At 45.0% G+C, this 26470-nt stretch overlaps 1 long non-coding RNA gene across 6 annotated transcripts in view; it reads right to left on the bottom strand.

Annotated features, from left to right (window-relative positions):
- Positions 1-749: 749 nt before the first annotated feature.
- LOC134957510 (uncharacterized) overlaps positions 750-26470 on the bottom strand; it is a 134882-nt gene continuing 109161 nt past the window's right edge. For 3 of the 6 annotated variants that reach the window (XR_010186625.1, XR_010186628.1, XR_010186627.1), the window contains one exon: positions 18782-20188. This is a non-coding gene — a long non-coding RNA (uncharacterized LOC134957510). Of the gene's footprint in view, positions 910-9673; positions 9739-18781; positions 20189-26470 lie in introns of those variants that run through there. The other 3 variants (XR_010186626.1, XR_010186630.1, XR_010186629.1) reach the window with 3 other exon arrangements.

The following is a 26470-nucleotide window of genomic DNA, read 5'->3' as shown; positions in this document are numbered from 1 at the left end:
ATTAATTCTGTTCCCCACCTAAATGGCATTATGTGATTGGTCCTCTGCTCACAGCAGTATTTGGCTTGGGTTGTTATAACTGTTGGAGGAGCCCAAGAAAACCAAGAGGGCGAGGCCAGAAATGAATTGAAATGACCTGAAGTGAGATCTGTTTTATAGCATGTTTACCCTTATAGGGCATGCAGTTCTCTAAATTGATCCTGAGATAAAGGATGCCAGAATGGCAAGTGTATTCATCATTCTGTCCTTCCTGACTATGGGGTCTATTTACTAAGCCTTGGAGAGAGTTAAACTGGATGGAGATTCTGGCCCAGATTTTGTCAAGCCTTGGAAAGACATAAATAGCACAGTGATAAAGTATAACCAATCAGCTCCTAACTGTCATTTTTCAAACACAGCCTGTAACATGGCAGTTAGGAAGCTGATTTGTTAGTACTTTATCACCGTGCTATTTATCACTCTCCAAGGCTTGATAAATCTGGACAAAAGTACCAGAAAAAAGCCACAGGGCCCACACTTGAGAAAACATACTGTTGTGAATTTAAAGCAGAGAGATGGCAGGTAGGGTGGAGGTCTTCCAGTTACGGCCTTTGAGACTTTTAGCAGCGATGAGATCATGGGACAGAAGTCTGATGGAAGCTTTACGAAGATCAGGATGAGGGTAACTAATAAGAAAGATCCACAGATCTTTCTGTATGGAAGATTGAAGTAGAAGTGTATGAATCAAAGTCCAAACATATCAGTGGCAGGAACATGACGTTTATTCTGGAGACCTTATAATCTACAGCTATTAACATGAAAATAAATCCCCTTTGCAAGCTGAGACCAGGTGATTAAACTGGCTTCCTGCTCCATCCGGATGTACATTACGTAGGTCTTCCCCTAAGGATTTTTACTGTGATCCAGAACCTGGGAGAAGAGAAGTCTCATCAGCCGAAACCTCAGCAAGCTGACAATAACTAGATTAGTAACAATGAACCTTCTAAAAAGGGGTGTTCTTCAGTTTGCCGGCTGTCGGGATCCCGGCGCACAGTATACCGGCGCCGGAATCACGACAGCCGGCATACCGACACCTTTTCTCCCTCTTGGTGGTCCACGACCCCCATGGAGGGAGAACAGATAGCGTGGTGCGCTTAGCGCGCCACCGTGCCCGCAGCACGGTGCGGGCACCTGTCGGTATGCCAGCGGTCGGGATTTCGGCACCGGTATGCTTGCCGCCGGGAGCCCAGCCGTCGGCATACCCTACTACACCCTCTAAAAAGAACATAGAGGGTGCATAGAGGATTTGGTGTATTTCTATCTCATATGCGTTCTTCCTGAGGCTGCACAAACACACAATTACATCATTTAGTAAGTAAATAGAATCTTTCATATCCAAGTAGTTCCAAATACCGTGACTCTTGTGGTGCCCTAGTTCTGCACTACCCACCGCCCTACGAACCTCCTTCTATCCCCCACCCCCTCTGATGCTTCTTCCACTGTCCCACCTATCATTAAGGCTACCATCATATCCCTAAGGACCTCCTTCCTCCCTTCCCTACAGATTTCCATCCCTTGTACTACATCACTTTCCTTCCTATCCCAAAAGTCCTCCTTTCATTCTCCCTCATACCTCTACGGCTCTCCTTCTACCCTCCCTCCCATCCCTATGCCCCTACTTTCTCCCCTTATAAGTAGGGCCCTTTCTTCCACAAACCCTCCCATCCATATTAGCTTTTTCCATTCTCCTTGTCTCTATGGTTCTCCTATTGCGTAATATCCTACCAGCCCTTCGTCCAATCCCTAAAGCCCATCTTCCACACTCCTATCCCTCTGACCTCCCTTCCACTTTCCCTCCGACCCTCATTTTGATCACCTCTCCATCCCTACTTCAGCTCTCCCTCCTATCCATAGATATTTTATAATCTCCCTTCTATCCTTACAGCCCCCCCCCCCCTTCTACACTGCCACCCAACATGTCGCACTGGTCTTTTACAAATGCAGATTCCCCCAGCTACAATTCACCACAACCATATTTATAATAAACATATATATAATGCAAACCAATCGCCGGATGTAATGGCTTGTGAGACGGCCAGATCTCCAAGACTCCGTCTGAACTCGTACGTTTTTTTAAAGCAGCAAACATTTACAAGGCAAAACCAGGCTGTAAAGATTCAATAATGTCAGTGATAGAGATGAGCGGGTTCGGTTTCTCTGAATCCGAACCCGCCCGAACTTCATGTTTTTTTACACGGGTCCGAGCGACTCGGATCTTCCCGCCTTGCTCGGTTAACCCGAACGCGCCCGAACGTCATCATCACGCTGTCGGATTCTCGCGAGGCTCGGATTCTATCGCGAGACTCGGATTCTATATAAGGAGCCGCGCGTCGCGGCCATTTTCACACGTGCATTGAGATTGATAGGGAGAGGACGTGGCTGGCGTCCTCTCCGTTTAGAAATTAAAATAGATAGGAGAGTGAGAGTGAGACACTTCATTTACTTACTGGAGCTTAGGAGGAGTTATACTAGTGACTGATGACCAGTGACCTGACCACCAGTGCAGTTTTATAATTTATTATTATTTAATAATCCGTTCTGTTCTTGTTCTCTGCCTGAAAAAAACGATACACAGTGACTCAGTCACACTCACATACCATATCTGTGCTCAGCCCAGTGTGCTGCATCATCTATGTATAATATCTGACTGTGCTCACACAGCTTAATTGTGGGGGAGACTGGGGAGCAGTTATAGGTTATAGCAGGAGCCAGGAGTACATATTAAACAGTGCACACTTTTGCTGCCAGAGTGCCACTGCCAGTGTGACTGACCACTGACCACTGTGACCAGTGACCTGACCACACTGACCACCAGTATAGTATATTGTGATTGAATGTCTGCCTGAAAAAGTACACTCGTCGTGTGACTTGTGTGGTGTTTTTTTATTCTATAAAAATTAAAAAACTCATTCTGCTGACAGACAGTGTCCAGCAGGTCCGTCATTATATAATATATACCTGTCCGGCTGCAGTAGTGATATTTATATATTTTTATATCATTATTTATCATCCAGTCTATACTAGCAGCAGACACAGTACAGTAGTTCACGGCTGTAGCTACCTCTGTGTCGGCACTCGGCAGTCCATCCATAATTGTATACCACCTACCCGTGGGTTTTTTTTTCTTTCTTCTTTATACATACTACATCTCATTATCAACCAGTCTATATTAGCAGCAGACACAGTACAGTACGGTAGTCCACGGCTGTAGCTACCTCTGTGTCGGCACTCGGCAGTCCATCCATAATTGTATACCACCTACCCGTGGTTTTTTTTTTCTTTCTTCTTTATACATACTACATCTCATTATCAACCAGTCTATATTAGCAGCAGACACAGTACGGTAGTTCACGGCTGTAGCTACCTCTGTGTCGGCACTCGGCAGTCCATCCATAATTGTATACCACCTACCCGTGGTTTTTTTTTTCTTTCTTCTTTATACATACTACATCTCATTATCAACCAGTCTATATTAGCAGCAGACACAGTACAGTACGGTAGTCCACGGCTGTAGCTACCTCTGTGTCGGCACTCGGCAGTCCATCCATAATTGTATACTAGTATCCATCCATCTCCATTGTTTACCTGAGGTGCCTTTTAGTTGTGCCTATTAAAATATGGAGAACAAAAATGTTGAGGTTCCAAAATTAGGGAAAGATCAAGATCCACTTCCACCTCGTGCTGAAGCTGCTGCCACTAGTCATGGCCGAGACGATGAAATGCCAGCAACGTCGTCTGCCAAGGCCGATGCCCAATGTCATAGTACAGAGCATGTCAAATCCAAAACACCAAATATCAGTAAAAAAAGGACTCCAAAACCTAAAATAAAATTGTCGGAGGAGAAGCGTAAACTTGCCAATATGCCATTTACCACACGGAGTGGCAAGGAACGGCTGAGGCCCTGGCCTATGTTCATGGCTAGTGGTTCAGCTTCACATGAGGATGGAAGCACTCAGCCTCTCGCTAGAAAACTGAAAAGACTCAAGCTGGCAAAAGCACCGCAAAGAACTGTGCGTTCTTCGAAATCCCAAATCCACAAGGAGAGTCCAATTGTGTCGGTTGCGATGCCTGACCTTCCCAACACTGGACGTGAAGAGCATGCGCCTTCCACCATTTGCACGCCCCCTGCAAGTGCTGGAAGGAGCACCCGCAGTCCAGTTCCTGATAGTCAGATTGAAGATGTCAGTGTTGAAGTACACCAGGATGAGGAGGATATGGGTGTTGCTGGCGCTGGGGAGGAAATTGACCAGGAGGATTCTGATGGTGAGGTGGTTTGTTTAAGTCAGGCACCCGGGGAGACACCTGTTGTCCGTGGGAGGAATATGGCCACTGACATGCCTGGTGAAAATACCAAAAAAATCAGCTCTTCGGTGTGGAAGTATTTCAACAGAAATGCGGACAACAGGTGTCAAGCCGTGTGTTGCCTTTGTCAAGCTGTAATAAGTAGGGGTAAGGACGTTAACCACCTCGGAACATCCTCCCTTATACGTCACCTGCAGCGCATTCATAATAAGTCAGTGACAAGTTCAAAAACTTTGGGCGACAGCGGAAGCAGTCCACTGACCAGTAAATCCCTTCCTCTTGTAACCAAGCTCACGCAAACCACCCCACCAACTCCCTCAGTGTCAATTTCCTCCTTCCCCAGGAATGCCAATAGTCCTGCAGGCCATGTCACTGGCAATTCTGACGAGTCCTCTCCTGCCTGGGATTCCTCCGATGCATCCTTGCGTGTAACGCCTACTGCTGCTGGCGCTGCTGTTGTTGCTGCTGGGAGTCGATGGTCATCCCAGAGGGGAAGTCGTAAGCCCACTTGTACTACTTCCAGTAAGCAATTGACTGTTCAACAGTCCTTTGCGAGGAAGATGAAATATCACAGCAGTCATCCTGCTGCAAAGCGGATAACTGAGGCCTTGACAACTATGTTGGTGTTAGACGTGCGTCCGGTATCGGCCGTTAGTTCACAGGGAACTAGACAATTTATTGAGGCAGTGTGCCCCCGTTACCAAATACCATCTAGGTTCCACTTCTCTAGGCAGGCGATACCGAGAATGTACACGGACGTCAGAAAAAGACTCACCAGTGTCCTAAAAAATGCAGTTGTACCCAATGTCCACTTAACCACGGACATGTGGACAAGTGGAGCAGGGCAGGGTCAGGACTATATGACTGTGACAGCCCACTGGGTAGATGTATGGACTCCCGCCGCAAGAACAGCAGCGGCGGCACCAGTAGCAGCATCTCGCAAACGCCAACTCTTTCCTAGGCAGGCTACGCTTTGTATCACCGGTTTCCAGAATACGCACACAGCTGAAAACCTCTTACGGCAACTGAGGAAGATCATCGCGGAATGGCTTACCCCAATTGGACTCTCCTGTGGATTTGTGGCATCGGACAACGCCAGCAATATTGTGTGTGCATTAAATATGGGCAAATTCCAGCACGTCCCATGTTTTGCACATACCTTGAATTTGGTGGTGCAGAATTTTTTAAAAAACGACAGGGGCGTGCAAGAGATGCTGTCGGTGGCCAGAAGAATTGCGGGACACTTTCGGCGTACAGGCACCACGTACAGAAGACTGGAGCACCACCAAAAACTACTGAACCTGCCCTGCCATCATCTGAAGCAAGAAGTGGTAACGAGGTGGAATTCAACCCTCTATATGCTTCAGAGGTTGGAGGAGCAGCAAAAGGCCATTCAAGCCTATACAATTGAGCACGATATAGGAGGTGGAATGCACCTGTCTCAAGCGCAGTGGAGAATGATTTCAACGTTGTGCAAGGTTCTGATGCCCTTTGAACTTGCCACACGTGAAGTCAGTTCAGACACTGCCAGCCTGAGTCAGGTCATTCCCCTCATCAGGCTTTTGCAGAAGAAGCTGGAGACATTGAAGGAGGAGCTAACACGGAGCGATTCCGCTAGGCATGTGGGACTTGTGGATGGAGCCCTTAATTCGCTTAACAAGGATTCACGGGTGGTCAATCTGTTGAAATCAGAGCACTACATTTTGGCCACCGTGCTCGATCCTAGATTTAAAGCCTACCTTGGATCTCTCTTTCCGGCAGACACAAGTCTGCTGGGGTTGAAAGACCTGCTGGTGAGAAAATTGTCAAGTCAAGCGGAACGCGACCTGTCAACATCTCCTCCTTCACATTCTCCCGCAACTGGGGGTGCGAGGAAAAGGCTCAGAATTCCGAGCCCACCCGCTGGCGGTGATGCAGGGCAGTCTGGAGCGACTGCTGATGCTGACATCTGGTCCGGACTGAAGGACCTGACAACGATTACGGACATGTCGTCTACTGTCACTGCATATGATTCTCTCAACATTGAAAGAATGGTGGAGGATTATATAAGTGACCGCATCCAAGTAGGCACGTCACACAGTCCGTACTTATACTGGCAGGAAAAAGAGGCAATTTGGAGGCCCTTGCACAAACTGGCTTTATTCTACCTAAGTTGCCCTCCCACAAGTGTGTACTCCGAAAGAGTGTTTAGTGCCGCCGCTCACCTTGTCAGCAATCGGCGTACGAGGTTACATCCAGAAAATGTGGAGAAGATGATGTTCATTAAAATGAATTATAATCAATTCCTCCGCGGAGACATTGACCAGCAGCAATTGCCTCCACAAAGTACACAGGGAGCTGAGATGGTGGATTCCAGTGGGGACGAATTGATAATCTGTGAGGAGGGGGATGTACACGGTGATATATCGGAGGATGATGATGAGGTGGACATCTTGCCTCTGTAGGGCCAGTTTGTGCAAGGAGAGATTAATTGCTTCTTTTTTGGTGGGGGTCCAAACCAACCCGTCATATCAGTCACAGTCGTGTGGCAGACCCTGTCACTGAAATGATGGGTTGGTTAAAGTGTGCATGTCCTGTTTATACAACATAAGGGTGGGTGGGAGGGCCCAAGGACAATTCCATCTTGCACCTCTTTTTTCTTTAATTTTTCTTTGCGTCATGTGCTGTTTGGGGAGTGTTTTTTGGAAGGGACATCCTGCGTGACACTGCAGTGACACTCCTAGATGGGCCCGGTGTTTGTGTCGGCCACTAGGGTCGCTTATCTTACTCACACAGCTACCTCATTGCGCCTCTTTTTTTCTTTGCGTCATGTGCTGTTTGGGGAGGGTTTTTTGGAAGGGACATCCTGCGTGACACTGCAGTGCCACTCCTAGATGGGCCCGGTGTTTGTGTCGGCCACTAGGGTCGCTTATCTTACTCACGCAGCTACCTCATTGCGCCTCTTTTTTTCTTTGCGTCATGTGCTGTTTGGGGAGGGTTTTTTGGAAGGGACATCCTGCGTGACACTGCAGTGACACTCCTAGATGGGCCCGGTGTTTGTGTCGGCCACTAGGGTCGCTTATCTTACTCACACAGCTACCTCATTGCGCCTCTTTTTTTCTTTGCGTCATGTGCTGTTTGGGGAGGGTTTTTTGGAAGGGACATCCTGCGTGACACTGCAGTGCCACTCCTAGATGGGCCAGGTGTTTGTGTCGGCCACTAGGGTCGCTTAGCTTAGTCATCCAGCGACCTCGGTGCAAATTTTAGGACTAAAAATAATATTGTGAGGTGTGAGGTATTCAGAATAGACTGGAAATGAGTGGAAATGATGGTTTTTGAGGTTAATAATACTTTGGGATCAAAATGACCCCCAAATTCTATGATTTAAGCTGTTTTTTAGGTTTTTTGGAAAAAAACACCCGAATCCAAAACACACCCGAATCCGACAAAAAAAATTCGGTTAGGTTTTGCCAAAACGCGGTCGAACCCAAAACACGGCCGCGGAACCGAACCCAAAACCAAAACACAAAACCCGAAAAATTTCCGGCGCTCATCTCTAGTCAGTGAGTAGAAAGGTGTTCTTATTATGTATATCTGGAAAATGCACAGTATTGCTTCTGTAGGGTTGGGTTCCCAACCGCCGATCACCATACCGACGCCGGGATCCCGGCTTTTAGATGGACGGTGCGGGGGCGCAACGAAGCCCCTTGCGGGCTCGGTTGCTCGCTGTGCTCGCCACAGGTTCTATTCCCACTCTATGGGTGTTGTGGACAGCCACGAGTGGGAATAGTCCCTGTTGGTCGGCGTTCCAACTGGTGGGTCATTCAGCAATCGGGATCCCAGCATTGGTATTGTGACCGGCAGAACCACATCCCCTTCTGTATGTTTCCATCAAGTAGACAACTGTATAGCACCATTGTGCATAATCTGTATGTTGTACAAAATGAATTGGTCTCTTCCCAACACAGTTTCAGCATTTAATATCGGAGCCGTCCTAACAATAGTCCACAGAATCTACCTTGACGGTGAAGATGAGAATACGACCAAGAGCGACCATATTAAGGAAGAGGACTGTGGTTTAGGGACTAATTCAGTAAGGATTGCAAATTCTGCTAATTCGTAAAATTTGCAATCATTTACCTAGTATGCTGGGGGCCGCCCATTGCAAGGCAAGGCCGCCCAGCATGCTGACCGCCGCCTCCCCCCCTTGATGAAGCAGAAATTGCGATCGCCTAGTAATTTCTGCTTCATTGTACAAATTAGTGAAGCCTCCTGCCGGATGCAGCTCAGCTGCACCTACAGGAGGCCCACCACCATGTTCACGGCTGCTGCGTGTGACGTCACGCATGCGCCGTGATCACACCCCCATTTGGCCGCATCCATTCCCCTTTCTTGCCGCACCTCCCCCGCAACGCTCCATCTCCGCCCTGGACACAGAGCATTGCCGTCCCCCACCTCGCCCCGCGACCGCCTCTGCCTGATTGACAGGTAGAGGCGATCGCATTTTCTGCGGCTCCCCCGCAGAAAGTGCGGGCGCATGCACCCACGGGGCGATCGTAACAATTTCAGTTGGAACGCGTTTTGCGATCGAACCTGAATTGGCCCCTTAATCTTCATGGGGTGAATGCGTGTCAAACACTCTCTTTGCCATGACGTGACCCTGCACAAAGAAAATTCCCCCAATGTTATCCAACGTGCACTCATATCCCTCTCATATAGGGCCCGATTCAGACCAGAGTGCTGCTGTGCGTTTTTTGCACAGCGGGCGATTATCGATAGACTGCACATGCACCACAATGCGCACGCGCATCGCCAAGCAACAACAGGCATCGCCGGACAGCGACAGGCTTTTGCAAAACTTTCGATCGCACGGGCGTTCGCAAGGTGATTGACAGGAAGGGGTCGTTTGTGGGTAGTAACTGACCGTTTACTGGGTGTGTCTAGAAAAACGCAGGCGTTCCCAAGCGCTATCAGGGAGGGTGTGTGACGTCAGCTCCGGCCGCGATCAGCCCGTTCTCAGCGCACTGTAGGAGTGGTGAGAGTGGTGTGAATGGATTTGCAGCTGCCCGCTGACTGAGGGACATTTGTAGCTCGGCGTACACATGCGATCGCACACTTGCACAGGCGAATTTACACTCCCCCTGGGCGGCGACTATCTGAACGCCGGACAACAAAATTAGCAGCCCAGCGATCAGGTCTGAATTAGCCCTATGGTTATATCCCGTGTTGTACATGAGATGTGACTGCCAGGTCCAAGCCAGGCACCATCCATCATCACTATCTTACCATACTACAATTACCATGATAAAGTAACACCCACATCACATAACTCCAGCATCAGCCTGCATCTTACCGTCGCCTGATTCAGGACAGTGACGTGGATTCCTTTTCCCTGCTCTCTGGCCTCATCTTCCGCACCTGAAACATAGGACGTGTGATACAGGGGCAAACGCAGGATTTAGCTAGAGGGGTTTCTGTGGGTGTGTGTGTGTGTATGTATGCATATGCGCACGTATGTGTAATAAATAAATATATATATATATATATATATATATATATATATATATATACACACACACACACACACACAAACATACATACATACATATATATGTACGGAGGCAGGACGGCACTGATAGAGACTGGTAAACCATAGCAAATCAGCACAGGACGCTGAAGCTGTTTGTCAACTGTTTTGTTCATATATTTGTAAATCCAGTCATAAGGACACAGAGACATGTGAGTTCACTGCTGTGCTGTTTATTCCATCACCAACTCCAGGCACACTGCACACTGTACCACCCACTTCCCAGCATTCCCCTGGTCCTAGGGACCATCACTGAAGATTCAGGCTTACACAGATTAGTAAGGGAGTGTCTACAAATATTAAGCATTCTAATACACTAACATCACATCCTCTTTTCTTTAAAGATAAGCCCTATACGCTTCAATGCAACAATTAACAACGTCATATTAAGAACATCATCTAACACGTTTCAATGAGTCTCTCAGGTCTGCGTATTTCCCTTTTGGGTCTTTCATACACAGTCTGTGTTTCATCGACCATGTTGGACCTTTCTAGATTCGTGGTTGGTTCACCATTATCAGGATCATCATACATGTCAGATGAAGGGTATTCTTCAGTCATGTTGTCTACATTATGGTTAGGTTGAGATCTTAAATCCACCCCATTTCTTCTTACTTCCGTTCCACGCTCTGTACGTATAGTATAAGATCTTGGTGCTACTTGTGCTTGCACAATACCTTTCTGCACCCAAATACCTTTCTCGTGATCTCTGAGACGGACTTGGTCACCCGATTTTAGATCAGATAAGCTTTTTTGCTCGCCTGTCATGGAACAGTTTCTGTTTCGCCTATTGACGTTCCTTACTCAGTCTGACCAACGCTGAGTTATGTGTATTAAGCAGTTCATCATGTATCGGGAGATTTGCTCTAATCCTCCTTCCTATCAGCATTTGTGCAGGAGAAAGTCCATTCTGTAAAGGTGTACTGCGGTAGATTAAAAGACTTTTGTAGAAATCTTCTTTACCTTCTTGAGCTTTTTTCATGAGACTCTTTACAGTTTTTACTGAACTTTCCACCAACCCATTTGAGCGTGGATAGTGGGGACTTGACGTAGTATGGACAAATTCCCACTCATCAGCAAATTGTCTAAATTCAGCACTGGAAAACTGAGGACCATTGTCAGTGAACACTTCCATAGGAACACCATGCCTTGCAAAGATTGACTTCATGCAATTTATTACGGCTATACTAGTAGTTGTATGTAGTGTCTTCACCTCAGGGTAGTTCGAGTAATAATCAGTCACGACAATGTACGTTTTCCCATTACAATCAAACAAATCTGCGCCAACTTTCTGGTACGGTCTCTCTGGCACTGCGTGAGGACTAAGTGGCTCGACTTGTTGTTTCGGTCTATACATAAGACATAATTCACATGTAGCTGTAGTCTGTGCTATGTCTTGGTTCATTCTTGGCCAATACATAACTTCACGTGCTCTCCGCTTACATTTTCTTCTCCTAAGTGGCCTTCATGTATCTCACACAGCATAGTTTTTCTTAGTCGTGCAGGTATGACAAACCTATTGCCTTTGTAAATAATACCATCGACAACTGTAAGGTCACTGCGGTACATTCAATAATCATGGATAGACAGCGGGCACGCATGTTTTTCTGCTGGCCAACCTTTCAGAATGATATATTTCAACACTTTCATTGTGTCATCTGTCTCAGTTTCTTTCCTAATCTGTTCTTGTCTTGCAAGAGACACTGGTAGAGAAGCTACGATCAAATTAACATAGGCTTCTATCTCTTCATCCATCAGACTTTTGGAACCTTCACTTTTGTCCACAGCACGAGAAAGTTTATCAGCAATGTACATGTATTTACCGGGACAGTACAGCAAGTGTACATCATATTTCTGTAGTCTGATAAGCATTCGTTGAATTCTCATGGGACAGTCATGTAATGATTTAGTCATAATAGCTACCAATGGCTTGTGGTCAGTTTCCACTGTAAATGTTTGACCATACACAAACTGATGAAATCGCTCACATGCATATGTGATCGCTAGAAGTTCTTTTTCTATCTGAGCATACCTTGTTTCAGCACTTGTCAGTGCTCTTGATGCATAGATAACTGGTTGCCATGTATCCTCATGTTCTTGTAACAGCACTGAGCCTAGGCCAAATTGCGAAGCATCTGCTGAAATTCTTATTCTTTTCGCAGGATCAAAGAATTTTAGCACTGGTTGCTCTGTAATGATCTGTTTTACGTTTTGCCAACTTTCTTCTTGTTCATGTGACCAAATCCACTTATTATCTTTGTCCAACAACCATCTAAGAGAGGCTGTTCGTTCAGAGAGTTGAGAAATAAACTTTCCTAAGTAAGTAATCATTCCTAGGAATCTTCTGACGTCGTCTTTGTTGTTAGGACATTCCATGTTCACTATGGCTGATATTTTCCTTGGGTCTGGTTTTACACCTTGATCCGAGACCACGTCGGCCATAAAGGTAAGTGTATTCACGCCAAATTCACATTTGTCCTTGTTTAGCTTTAGATTCACTTTCTTGACAAGTTCCATTACTTGTCTCAATCTAGAATCATGTTCTTCCTTTGTAGATCCCCAGACAATAATGTCATCCATCATTGTTTCAACACCTGGAATATGTTCAAAAATCATGTGTATCTTTTTGTGATATACCTCTGGAGCAGACAATATTCCATATGGTAGTCGAAGAAATCTGTATCGACCTTCTGGTGTATTAAATGTACAAAGCTTTGAGCTGGCCTCATCTAGCTTCATTTGCCAGAATCCTGAAGATGCGTCCAATTTACTGAACCATTTTTCTCCCGCAAATTGTGACATGATTTCATCTCTGGTTGGTAGTTTCAAATGTTCTCGTTTAATAGCTTTGTTTAAATCTCTGGGGTCTAGACATATTCTGAGTTGTCCATTTTTCTTTTCAACAATTACTAAGGAGCTTACCCATTCAGTAGGCTCATCAACTTTCTGTATCACACCCAAGGCTTCCATGCAATTTAACTCTTGTTTCAGTTTTTCTCTCAGCGCAAACGGCACTTTTCTACAGGGGTGTCAGGAATCGACTTACCACAGCTGCATCTGTCCGTCGGTGCGGACTCCGTCCGGGGTTCCTACGTCTCGCTGTCGCTGGTCTCCCTGTCGCCGGATGCCATCCTGGGCCTGGGAGCGCTCCTGTTGTCGGTGGGCGTGCATGCACGCCGCGTTCCCGCCGGGCCGCGGCATGGGCGCCGCCATGACAGCTTTCCTCAGACTGCCGCATCAGCCAATCCGGAGCTTGGCCGCACCTCCTCGTTTCCCTTCCAGCCAATGCCTGCAGACCGGGGGGTATATCAGGAGCAGCAGGGTGAGTCAGTCCTTGTCCTGGACTTCGTGTCACTCCTATGACCTGTGTCTCTGGCTCCGTTCTCCAGTTCCTCCGTTTACCTGCTTTGCCTTCCAGTTTGTTCCTGTACTACCGTGGAACCACAAGCACCAGCAACCCTTGCACTTGAGTTCTAGCTTCACACCGTTACCAGCTGCAGTGTGCTCCAGCCCTCTGCAGTAGAGACTCTCCTCCAGGTGCATCTTGTCATCTACACCTGTTCATCAGCCTGCAAGCTGCCAGTGTTATTCAAACTGCACTGAGAACTTTAACACTTGTCTCCTGCAATTGCTACCAGGTTTGCTATTCCCACCAACATCTCTGCTGGCTCCACGGTCCAACAACTATCGGTTCCCATACCGACACATCGATCCCCTGATCGATTGAACTTACCGTACAGACTTTGCCATAGACTCTCAGCTTCCACGCTGTATATTCACAATTGCATTTGTTTCTGTTGTTATCAAATATTCCTGCTACCATATTGTTTAAAGCCTATTATTTAATAAACAACATTGCGCACATGCGCAGGAATCCAATCCGGCCTCCTCACTTCTTCTATCCTACCTCCACTGACCCACTTGCGCCCCCTCCGGGGACACAAACTAAACAGAACCTGACAAGGGGTGTATTACTGAAGAAACTTGTGTGTCTATATTTATTTTATGCTCTCCAGGCAAACAACCTAGACCATCAAACAAGTCTCTGTATTCTGTAAACATCGATTTGCAGTCATCTTCTACTTGTGATGTCCCCATAAAAACTTTCTTTAGCAAGCTTAGTTTCTCACAGGAACTTAATCCTAGAATCGGTTGCACATTTTTATCCACAATCAGTAGAGATGTTTTAAACTGTTGTCCCTTATATTTCAATGTCACTAAGCATGTACCTTTCACATGAATTTCCTCCCCAGTGTACCCTGTAACTTTCACTTTGGCTGGATGAATTTTAGGTTTTACTCTAAAAGTCTTATAGTCTTGAAACAATATTAAATTCACCTGCGCGCCAGTATCAAGCTTAAAGGGAATGACAATCTTGTTCACAGTTAAAGGGACAATCCATTCTTTCTTATCTGCACTGCAAAGTTCAATGCAATCCACAAAGAATTCCTGTTTGTTTAACAGCATGCACATTAGTTGTTTCCCTTTTCATTTTACAGCATTTGGCAAAGTGATTAAGTCTACCACATTTCATGCAGGTTTTACCATAAGCAGGGCACATTTTAGGATTGTGAGCATTTCCACATCTACTACACATTTCCTTATTAGACTGTGGCTTAGACTGCTTCATTCTTGAGAATTGAGGTTTGCTTGGCTCTGTTTTCTGCACTACATGGACAGCAGCATCAACTTCCTTGTGTAACTTTTTGGCTTGAAATCTAGTTATTTCTGCAGATCTGCACATAGTCACTGCCTTTTCTAGTGTTAGGTCTTGCTCTCTCAGCAGTCTCTCTCTGAGTCCATTATCAGGTATTCCACAGACAATACGATCTCTAATCTGCGAATCCTTTAAATCACCAAACTCACAGGTTTTACTGAGTGATTGCAGCTCTGTAACATACTGATCAAATCCATCTCCAGACTTCTGATCACATGTGAAAAACTTATATCTTTCATATGTCACATTTTTCCTTGGCACAAAGTAATCTTCAGACTTTTGCATTATAGAAGATAGCACCATATTCTGCCCCTCAGCAAACTGAAAACTATTATAAATGTCCAGCACATCCTCTCCTATCACATGGAGGAAAATGGATGCCTTCGTTTTGTCAGCCTCTGTATCAGCTCCACATGCTGCAAGATATATATTAAACCTTTGCTTAAATCTTTTCCAGTTTTCAGACAAGTTACCAGACATCAGAATGCCAGTTGGAGGAGCCAGTTTATCCATGGTTACTCACTGTTTGAAGAGAGGAGCACACGGCAGGCTTTGCAGACACTGAGTATCACAGCTTTACAGAATTCTGCAAGATTCTTTCACACTCTGAGAGCACTAGCAGTCCAAGTTAAACTTCTTCTGACACCATGTTTTGTTCATATGTTTGTAAATCCAGTCATAAGGACACAGAGACATGTGAGTTCACTGCTGTGCTGTTTATTCCATCACCAACTCCAGGCACACTGCACACTGTACCGCCCACATCCCAGCATCCCCCTGGTCCTAGGGACCATCACTGAAGATTTAGGTTTACACAGATTAATAAGGGAGTGTCTACAAATATTAAGCATTCTAATACACTAACATCACATCAACATTTCAGAGTTAGACCCCTTTAAAAGAGTCTAACTCTGAAACTGACATACAGCTACAGCGTTCTGTGCTGATTTTCTATGGTTTACCAGTCTCTATCAGTGCCGTCCTGCTTCCATACATATTTTCTGAATCTGACGGGCACCGGAGCATGTTGTGAGGTACTAGTAAGGAGTGCCATTCATCATTTGCAGATTTTTATTGTCGAGATTGTCTAATTTTTCTTGGAGTTCTCGAATCATTGTAATGGACGACTCCGCTGAGGACTCTACATTTTGGACCGTGTCTTCTAAATCACTAACTCTTTGCTGCACCTTTGATATTGTGGAAGTGTTGGAGGCTACTTCCCGTAAGGTGGATTGAAACAAATCTTTAAATTCGTTCAATGTTTTATCAATATGGGGCATAAGCACTGAGAGGATTTCTTTAGCAGTTTGAGACACTGGGGTGACAGCATCTAGTTGAGTGATAGGATCATAGTTCCCAGCCATAGTTGCGAATGGTTAGGAGAAGAACCACTAGCTTTTTGCGATTTTCTTCTGACCATATTGTCTGAGACAGTTTTGTTCAGAAATCTCTCCATCAATTACTAATTATCTAGAAGATTAGACCCAGAAGGATCAAATATGGCTCACCAGTAATTATAAGTATCAGATGAAGTACATTTTAAATCGTAATGTACAATGCCCCAAAGAGAAATCTAGAGTTTCACATTATAATTTTCAAATATTATAGCCAGCTACCAAAAGTTTCAATAAAACACAGTCAGGAGGCATTTCCTCTCTCTTTCTTCTAAAACATAAAACCTATCCGATAACAAGGTGAAGAGTAGTCGTATGGTATAACTGCGTATTATAGACCTATGGGTATCAATTATGTATATTTTGAGTGGAACTTATTTCGTACCGAAGTGTAAAATATTACAGTCAATGGACCAGCAAACGTTAATGAAGTGACCGTAATAAGAGAGAAGTATGATATAACAAAAATATTTGACAATGGGACCAGTTACCTACACTATTTCTAGTATACGTAACAATATATGTATAATGTTTAAACAAAATCAATAGTGCTTGTAGTGCAGATATATTATTATTAGATCAAACAATTAGAGCAGTTATATTGAATGGTCACAAGATGGCAGTGGCAACTAAAAGATATCAGTAAACTAGTATTGCAGGCATATGATAATAAAAGAAAGAAAAAAAAGGAGATCTGAGAAAAAAGACACAATGTACTGCTGGTCCCAAGTCGCAGGGTTATGGTCTACCGACAACCTTAGTCAACAGTATTCCTTCATCTAGCTACCCTCAAAGGTGATTGGTTGCAAATAATAGACTCACAGTACTACAATTATATTATGATCCAAACAGGCCATAACAGGGTTTGGTATGAGCAGGATCAGGGTTGAAACAGTGTGTCCAGCCTGATAATGTGAGTCCAAAATGCATTTAAGCTGTCCAGGTATTGGAGACAGTCCCAACCTATACAATATCAGTGTGGGGAAAAGGAAAGAAGAGGTGGTATTAAGGAAATGCGAGTAGAAGGGAAGGCAATGGGAGGGCGAGGACAACACAAGAGGAGGGTATGGATAAAAGTGAAAGGTAACACAAAAGTATGAAGAGATTTTAGTAAACAGAGGAACGAATAAACAACAATAGTACCGGGCAGACCCCTGCAGAAAGTAGTTCATCGGTGTCCGGGGTTCACAACAAAAGCCAGGACCTGCAGTAGCAGAAAGTCCCAGGAGTGCCTCTCCTGATTCACCGCTAATAGAAGTCGGGACTCAACCATGTAGTCAGTGCAGATGAAGTATCACCGGGCAGAAGCCGCAGGAGTCCCAACGAACCTCCACGAGTCCAAACCATGGCAGAAAGACAGGTTAGTAAGCGTGGGATGATCAGCGGCCTGCCGGGGCACCTGCAGCCACCAGAACCTCTTCCAGGACGCCGAAGAACAAGCAGCGTCAACCCCACACCGGAGGCTCAGCAGAGCGGCAGGTGACTAAGCAGCGGTAGCGGAACCTCAGGGATAGAAGGTAGGCGTCAGCGGTTGTAGACAAGGAGGAGCTTGTGTCCGCTAGTGCCGCAACTCCCCAGCAGCAAGCGTCTAGTAGGGCAGGGGATTCCCACTCAGGGGAGGCAGGGTCCCCACGGGAGGCACCTAAACAGCAAGCGGCGGTCAGTCTCTTAAGGGGGTCAGTGGCAAAGCAATCAGGAGCAGATCTTCTATGCAGGCGTCGGATCCCCAACTGCTCCGCTCCGATGAACACCACGGGAGGTACCGTGCATCCAAGAAGGCAGGGGACAACGGACAGGCACTTACATGCAGGGGGAGCAGTAGAGGAGGAAGCAGGATCGGTGGATCTCCACGGGAGGCGCCCAGGCAGCAATCGGCGGTCAGTCACTCACGGGCCTGACTCTGGGGAGAAGGGCTCTCATCCAGTCTATCCCTCCGAGAAAGGTATTGTCGGGTTCCTCTAGGTGTGAGGGAATTACTCCCGTATATAGAATTGAGAGAAACAGATAAAAATAGGACAGAGGGCAGTGGATGGAGCTTGAGTGAGCAGAGCTCAATTAAAACGTGGCCATCTTGGATGCGCCACCCACCGGAAGTCCTATGGTAAGACTGTTATTAAATAAATAATTACTTGTTGGACAACAATGTATTTGCCTTTATGTCCCTGTGTTGCTAATGAGGCTAACACTGTAATATTTCCACTAGGTCCTGCTGGCAGCCGACTCACATACCAACGAGTTGTTAGCTGTGAAGATCATGAACAAATAAAATATCTGCTACGTGTGGGTGAAAAAGTTGCCTTTGTGGAACGGAAAGTGCTAGAACTTGCATCGGAAAGCGCCTTCCTCATCCACGGCCACTTTGCTCACCAGACCAAATATTATGTATCCCCCAATGTAAGAAGGAGGAATCGCAAATCTGCTGCGATCCCTCTATTTCTGCCCGCAGCCGCATCCCCTTAGGTTTCTATGGGGGATACGATTCTGCCCGATGTATCAATATCCGTAATGCTTTTATGTTTTAGATGCGTCAATGACTATTAATGTTTGCATGTAGGACAATTTACTACCCGTTATAATAGTTTGGCATAAAAATAATCATTTTATTGCTGTGTTATTAACTTACTGTAAAACGATTATAGAACATGTTCCATAGACTGTGGTATAGTAAGATACTTCTTTGCCCTTTTTGTCCCTGTGCCCTCTCTCTGTTCTCCTTGTCCCCCCCCCCCCCCCCCCCCCCTACACCCCCCCATGACTGTCCATTATATTCCCATGAGGAGAAAAGAAGCGAAGGACATTTTTAAAAATGAAAAAAGTATATAATTTATCTTTACTTATTTTGGTCAGAAGACGACATTCCCTACGGCCCAACTCTTTCCCTCCTGACTTTCCTGACATGTATAATAACACTATTGCTTCTCCCATAAACAGAAGCACGTGCTCCTTGGTATGGAGTATGCGAGTGGTGGTGACTTGGAACATCTTCTGATGAGGAATGGGCCTCTTACCATCTCCAGTGCAAGGTGAGGACATAGAATGATATCTTGTTAGAGCCACATGATAGAGGAAGGACTTGATGAGAGATTATATATTTTAAAAAAACAAGCAAAAAGTACAAAATAGCGTGAGCCTAAGAAATAGCACTTTGGGGGACATGTACTTAGCAGTGATAACAGTAGAGAAGTGAGCCAGTGGTGAAGTTGCCCATGGCAACCAATCAGCTGCTTTGTATACTTTTCTAGTATGCAAATTATAAATGTTACATCAATGCTGATTGGTTGCCATGGGCAACTTTTCCACTGGCTCACTTCTCCACTTTTATCACTGCTCAGTACCTGTCCCCCTTAATCCTTCTATGTTATTAGAATTGTTTCTGTAAATTGTCTTCCATCCTGACAAATAAAGCAGCTGTTATTATATAAGGATACTTTGTGAGCGTCATCTTGAAGACATCCCAATACTCCTTTTACATAAACTCTAATAAGCCATATACAATATATAGTGACTTGCACCAATGCACAACACTAGAAACATTATATTAGGCAGTTGATAAATGTGAAACAAAATAAATGGGGACATTGTGGGAAAATGTGGGGGGTGTTGGCTGGAAATCCTCAGCCATTATGTACACATCCTAACAATGTAACATTAACTTATTTTCTATCCAACAGATTCTACAGTGCAGAAATTGTATGTGGGCTCCAATTCCTGCATTCCAAGGGCTTCGCCCATGGGTAAGTATATAGTTATAATATAACAAGAGTATAATAAAGTGATAATACTATGGATTCTTATACTGTACATGTTATACAGTCATTGGCCCATATCTTCCACTTACATGTTACACCTGCCTCCCTCCCAAAGTACAATCTTCATGTACAGCTCTCGGGGGACACCGGTGATCTCTCTGCACAAGTGTTCTATTCTTTCATGGAACTTCAGAGTTTTGAAAATATTGTACTAACATTCATCCCAGAAGCTTTTCAGTTCCATCACCTGGGGTCCTATTGGTTGTGCACCCTCACATCGGGCATTGCCATGGCAGCTCCATAGTGGTCCGCAAGCTGAGTTTCAGAGACCTTTGCTCTCTGCTTAGGGAAGTCCCTTTCTCCTGTAACATAGTGACCTCAGACTCTTCCTGCACTTGTCTAATGCTTACAGAGAGGACCCCTGAGGAAGAGGAGGGAAACGTTAATTTTAGAAACTTTTACATACATTTTTTTATTACTTTACCACACACCTGCCACCCAGCTCTGGAACTATATACACCCAGCAGGTCATGGGGGGCTGCACTGAGACCCCAGATCATGTACACCCAGAATGTGCCATCCCTGCCATCCAATCTAGGTCTCACATGCAGGGTGAGAAAGGGAAGAAGAGGTGTAGGGATGATAGAGGGAAGGAGGAAGTGAGAAGTGCAGAGGAAGGAGGGAGTGAGAAGAGGGATAAAGGGTATGAGAGGTACAGGCGGTAAGGGAAGGAGGAAGTAAGAGGAGAAGGGGTCATACAGATGGAGTCATGCTAGTCGTGGCTCCATCTGTGACTAGGCGCCCCCGCCCGGGCGCGTCTATCTCCGAGAGCGTCCCCGGATGGGCGTGCGCACCTGCGATGGAGACGCGTCCCATTTACTTGAATGGAGAGCTTCTCTGTCCGTGCGCCTAGACAGAGATGCTCAGAATGGGAGCATCTCTGTGCACTCCCGTCGTGGCTAGGCAGACGGATCGCCTAGTCACACCGGGAGTGCACGTTTGCGATGGAGCCGCCTCAATGGGCGCGGCTCCATCTCCTATGTAAGACATTAAAGGAATGTGCAATAAAACATATGGGGAATAGGTGGATGTACGCAGGGATGGTGGGGAACACAGGTTGGATAACATGCTTTGACAGCTGCGTGTGTTGGCTGGGTGGCGATGTGGCATTTCACGGGTGTTGCGGGCCAAACTGGGGCATGTTGGGAACATTTTTTAGGGCAGCTGTGTGACATCACACGATGCCACTTTGATACAAAAAAATGACGGTGGACCGCCTGATAGCGCAGGGGTCAACCTTAAACCGTGTGGTATCGTTAGTCGGTGCCACACATGCTGGACGGCCTTGCCCTGTACAGTAGGTACTGACTCTCTAGCCCTTGTTCCTAAACATACATTCAAACCTATTATTATTTAGAATGTACACATATAAAGTTCTTTATCAATGTATGTGTCAATAACTCATGTTTGTATGAAAGCACATTGCAATCAAAGATTTTATTGTCTTTACAGCGACCTCACGCCAGATAACATCTTAGTGGCTGCAACAGGCCACCTCAGGATCGCCGACTTTGGTCTCGCAACTAGATCACGCCTAGAGACCGGAGTGCCACTGGCTGTGCTGGAAGATGTGGCCACATCACTCCTGAGGTGAGGTGCAAAGGGTCTTACTCATGTAACTATATACACTGGGCCTGATTCTCAGGTACACATAACACCTTCTTCAAAGGTCTTGTGGAGTTCCTTCCTTGAGGGGAACCTACCCAATATTAGACAAGCGGTTTTAACGTAATGGCAGATCAGTCAAATTGTGTATATATATATATATATATATATATATATATACTACAGTGTGTGTGTGTGTGTGTGTGTGTGTGTGTGTGTGTGTGTGTGTGTGTGTGTGTGTGTATATATATATATATATATCTGCTAAAGTTCCGAATGATGCACATTTAGAACAGGCAAGGCACTACAGGACTTTTTCAATGAGATAATTTAATGAAAACATGAAAATCGGTACATCACCATGAGCACTTAATCATCAGAACGATGCTGCATTTCGGGCCCCGCAGGGTCCCTTCTTCAGGTAGGTGAAAGTGCTGTAAAAAGAGGACAAACATGTACAAACAACATAAAACACTTACCTAAATAGACTCACCCTGCTTGCATGTGCGGCTTCAGAACGGCGTGATACTTCCGGTGGGCGACGGGCGCAGACCCGGTGACATCATCCCAATGCGCGGTAACCATGGCAACCCGTGTACACCGCAGATTTCACAGCCGCTTGGAACGCATACCGCTTGCACTGGGAGGCTAGTTAGGAAGAATATATAAATGAAGAACCACATCACTGATAAAAAAGTACATTGTAGTGGCATATTGCAAAAATATAAATACCGCATGAATATAAAGTAATCTGATCAGGGGCAATATATCAACCCTGAATGAACATCCATATTATGTAACGGGGAATACATATACAGGAGGAATAAATGAGAAAACTGACAGGAAAAGACTATATGATATATAATGCAAAAGCTAGAAAAATGACTAGAGATAACTGGAAGTCTCCAAATTGGCCACAAACGCAGTAAGCTAGAAATAATAAGACTAATCAAAAAGAAATTACACAGTCAAAAGGTACGAAGGGCATTCCAATTAATCTTTTCATTTAAGCCAGATGGTTGTAAGGCATTAAGTTTTAAAATCCATCTTGCTTCTAATCTGTGTAGAGCCAGAATTCTATCGCCTCCCCTATGCAGGGGGGGAACATGATCAATAAGTTGATATTTTAAATCAGATAGAGCGTGGGCTTTAGCACAGAAATGCCTAGATACCGGCTGGTCATTAGACTTGCCGGCCAGTGCTTGATTAATATTAGAACGATGTAACGCCATTCTATCTCTCAAGGTGCGACTAGATAGACCTACGTAAATTAATGAACAGGGGCAAATGATGCAATAAATAATGAAGCGAGTAGTACATGTCATGACGTGTTGTAATTTAAATTTGTGTTTAGTTGAGGGGTGGACAAACTCAGATCCCGGTATCAAAGCAGCACAAGTAGTACAAGATAGGCAACGATAGCTGCCAGGTTTTTTGCTGGTGCCAAAGATACCCAATTTGGGTGAATAGTCAGTGATGTCAGTCTTGACTAGAAGATCCCGTAGATTCCGTCCTCGTCTATAGCTGGTCATGACTTGTGTGTCATGAAAACAGGCTAGTGATTTGTCTGTCTTGACAATGGGCCAAAGAGCTCTAGTGGCCCGAGGGATAATAGGACTAGCCGTTGAGTATTTAGTCGACCAGATAAATTTATGCTGAGCCGGATTTGACTGAGATCGTGAATGAAATAGGGTCTCTCTGTCCATGTCCATGATCTTAGATTTGGTCTCCTTTAGGTCTTTCATGTTATAGCCCCTTTTAGCAAATTTATCCACTACTATTTGTAGTGCGTCATCTAAAAGTGCATGATCACTCGTAATTCTTGCCACCCGGAGCATCTGTGAGCGAGGCAGCCCTCTCTTCAATGCAGGTGGATGGTGACTACTCGCATCTAATAACGAATTCCTATCAGTCGACTTATAAAAGACCGTGGTGGTCAATTTACCTTCTTTCAAATGGACTGTGACATCCAGATAGTCTATTTGACTGGTACTGTAAAGGTATGTAAACTTTATTGGGCCAGGTGCAGCATTGATGGTATTCATCATGGTTTCGAATGACGAACCGGTCCCATTCCATAGGATGAATAAATCATCTATGTATCTGATGAACCATACAATTTTCTGTGAAAAGGCAGGATTGTCAAAAAATAAATGTTGTTCTTGTTGGAACATAAAAACGTTGGCATACGCCGGGGCCACGCTACTCCCCATGGCACAGCCTGCCAACTGGAGATAGAAACTGCCATTGAACAAAAAATAATTCTTAGTGAGAATCAATCTGAGTAACTGTAAAAATAATGGTTTATCAAAATTAAAGTCTTCTTCCAAATTGTAGATAAACGACTCCATGGCCTCAATGCCAACTTCATGAGGAATCGATGTATATAAAGAAGAGACATCCATGGTACATAGTACCGTATCTGGAGGTAGATCTTCCAAAACCATAATTTTTCTCAAAAAGGTAGAGGTAACTATCTTTCAGATATGTCGCACGTTTGGTGATGTGTGGTTGTAGTATAGAGTCCAGAAGTTCAGCCACTGGTTGGTACAAGGATCCCCTCGCCGAAACGATGGGGCGACCTGGAGGGTTATCTAGGCTTTTGTGAACTTTAGGTAGTGTGTACAGGCAAGGAATGATAGGGTGTTTAGGAATCAGCGCCTCTTTAAGTTTCAAGTCGAGTTGTTTATTCAATACCGCCCGATCCAATACCTGTAATAGTTCTTTCTGAAAACTCTCCGTGGGGTCTCGATCTAATTTGGTGTAAGTGAGAGTGCAGGACAACTGTCGCAGCACTTCTTTGACATATTGAGATCGATCCTGTACAACCACACTACCACCTTTGTCTGCTGGTCGTATTACGATTGACGTGTCCTCGCTTAGTTCTTTAAGGGACCTTCTTTCTTGAAATGTCAAATTATGATGTACTTGGCCTGGTGTGGCTAAGAAGCGGTTCACAGAATCGTTTATCAGACGACTATATGTTTTCAGCGACGAATTGGATGAAACAGGATCAAATGTAGAAGTAGTATATTTCTGTGTGATGTGATGTCTCGGTTCTTGATCCTCATCCATGTGCTTATTCTGAAAGAACTCTTTTAATCTCATCTTGCGGTTCATCTGATGTAGGTCGGTTTGCCATTCAAAAGGGTCGTGGAAGTTAGTCGGGACAAAGGAGAGGCCTTTGTTAAGTACAGACATTTCGGTAGTGGTAAGAGGACGTGATGATAAGTTGAAGATCAAGTTGTCTTCTTTGCTTTGCTTACTTTTGTTGATCCTTTGGTTTTGTCGGCTCCTCCTTGTAGGCTTGGGCCAGCATCTGCTCTGGCCCTGGTGGTAGCCCCTAAAGGGGGGCGCTGTGCCGACACTGAATCATCTGAATCTGCCATGGCAAAGTCACTGTCACTATTTGAAAGTTGAGATCCCTTATCCGATCGTCCCCTGCGTGATCTCTGCGATGGTCTCCCATATGCTCTATTCTGAAACTTCATTGTGTCTGTACCCGTTAACCAGCGATACACTTGATGGTCTTCATAGTCATTGCGGACTGTTTGTAGCTTAGATTTTTTAAATTTCAACAGGTCACGTTTGTGATTCTCCACCTGTTGGGTTAATTTAGCCCATGTCGCGGCATATCCTGGGTCAGACAGTGTTTCCATTTGAGATGTATTAAGTGCATCAATCTTGGCTCTAGTGATTGAAAGCTCCCGACCTGACTCCTCTATAACGAGGAGCATCAGATCGAAGCTACATTTATTGAGCACGGCGATCCATCTGCGACAAAAGTCTGGATTCGTTCTCCCTATAGTAGGAGCATTCCGGACACGGAATCCGCGGGGGATCATTTTCTGTCTATAATAGTCGGACAGTGTGGAGCCATGTAGTAGATAGTCCGTCTCCCGCTTGCGTAGTCTGTATAACTGTTTGTACAAATCATCAATACTGTCTTCCAAAGCCTCAGGGACACAATCCTCTGCAAATAAAATTCTATCAGCCTGCGTTTTGTTAAAACTCAGAGTCTCCAGGGTTTGTGAACCCAGGTTGGCAAAAGCAGTCACATCATGTCTGTTTTCATTTGCATCCTCCATATTGCACTACTATGACTTTAAAGTGATGAGTTGAATGTCAATCAATCATATGCAAGTAGGTGCCCTGATACTTGTGGGAGTTAATCCCCACCAAATACAAATCCAAGAATAGATCCGGCACTCAAATAGTCAAAAAACAATCACCTGTGTGCCATTGCAAAAATCCACACATCTGCTAAAGTTCCGAATGATGCACATTTAGAACAGGCAAGGCACTACAGGACTTTTTCAATGAGATAATTTAATGAAAACATGAAAATCGGTACATCACCATGAGCACTTAATCATCAGAACGATGCTGCATTTCGGGCCCCGCAGGGTCCCTTCTTCAGGTAGGTGAAAGTGCTGTAAAAAGAGGACAAACATGTACAAACAACATAAAACACTTACCTAAATAGACTCACCCTGCTTGCATGTGCGGCTTCAGAACGGCGTGATACTTCCGGTGGGCGACGGGCGCAGACCCGGTGACATCATCCCAATGCGCGGTAACCATGGCAACCCGTGTACACCGCAGATTTCACAGCCGCTTGGAACGCATACCGCTTGCACTGGGAGGCTAGTTAGGAAGAATATATAAATGAAGAACCACATCACTGATAAAAAAGTACATTGTAGTGGCATATTGCAAAAATATAAATACCGCATGAATATGTGTGTGTGTGTGTGTGTGTATATATATATATATATATATATATATATATATTTATACATTGTATATATTTATATCCTCCATCCAGAAAATAGAAATCTTGTGTTTGCCCCTCTATGTAGAGCACTCAGTTTAAAAAAAAAGCAAAAATGAAAAAAGTGATTGATAAAAACTTGATAATGACTGTCTGTCTGTCTCTCTTCTGATAGGTGCATTTTCGCGAAGAAAGAGCGACCGGTAAAGACTGGTTTTGTCTTGGCATCATACTGAACAAAATGGTCAACGGAATATCTTTTGA

Source organism: Pseudophryne corroboree, chromosome 9 (assembly GCF_028390025.1).
Source record: "Pseudophryne corroboree isolate aPseCor3 chromosome 9, aPseCor3.hap2, whole genome shotgun sequence".
Classification (NCBI taxonomy): Eukaryota; Metazoa; Chordata; class Amphibia; order Anura; family Myobatrachidae; genus Pseudophryne; species Pseudophryne corroboree.
The sequence above is the reverse complement of the archived record's forward strand: the minus strand, read 5'-3'. Positions and strand labels throughout refer to the sequence as shown.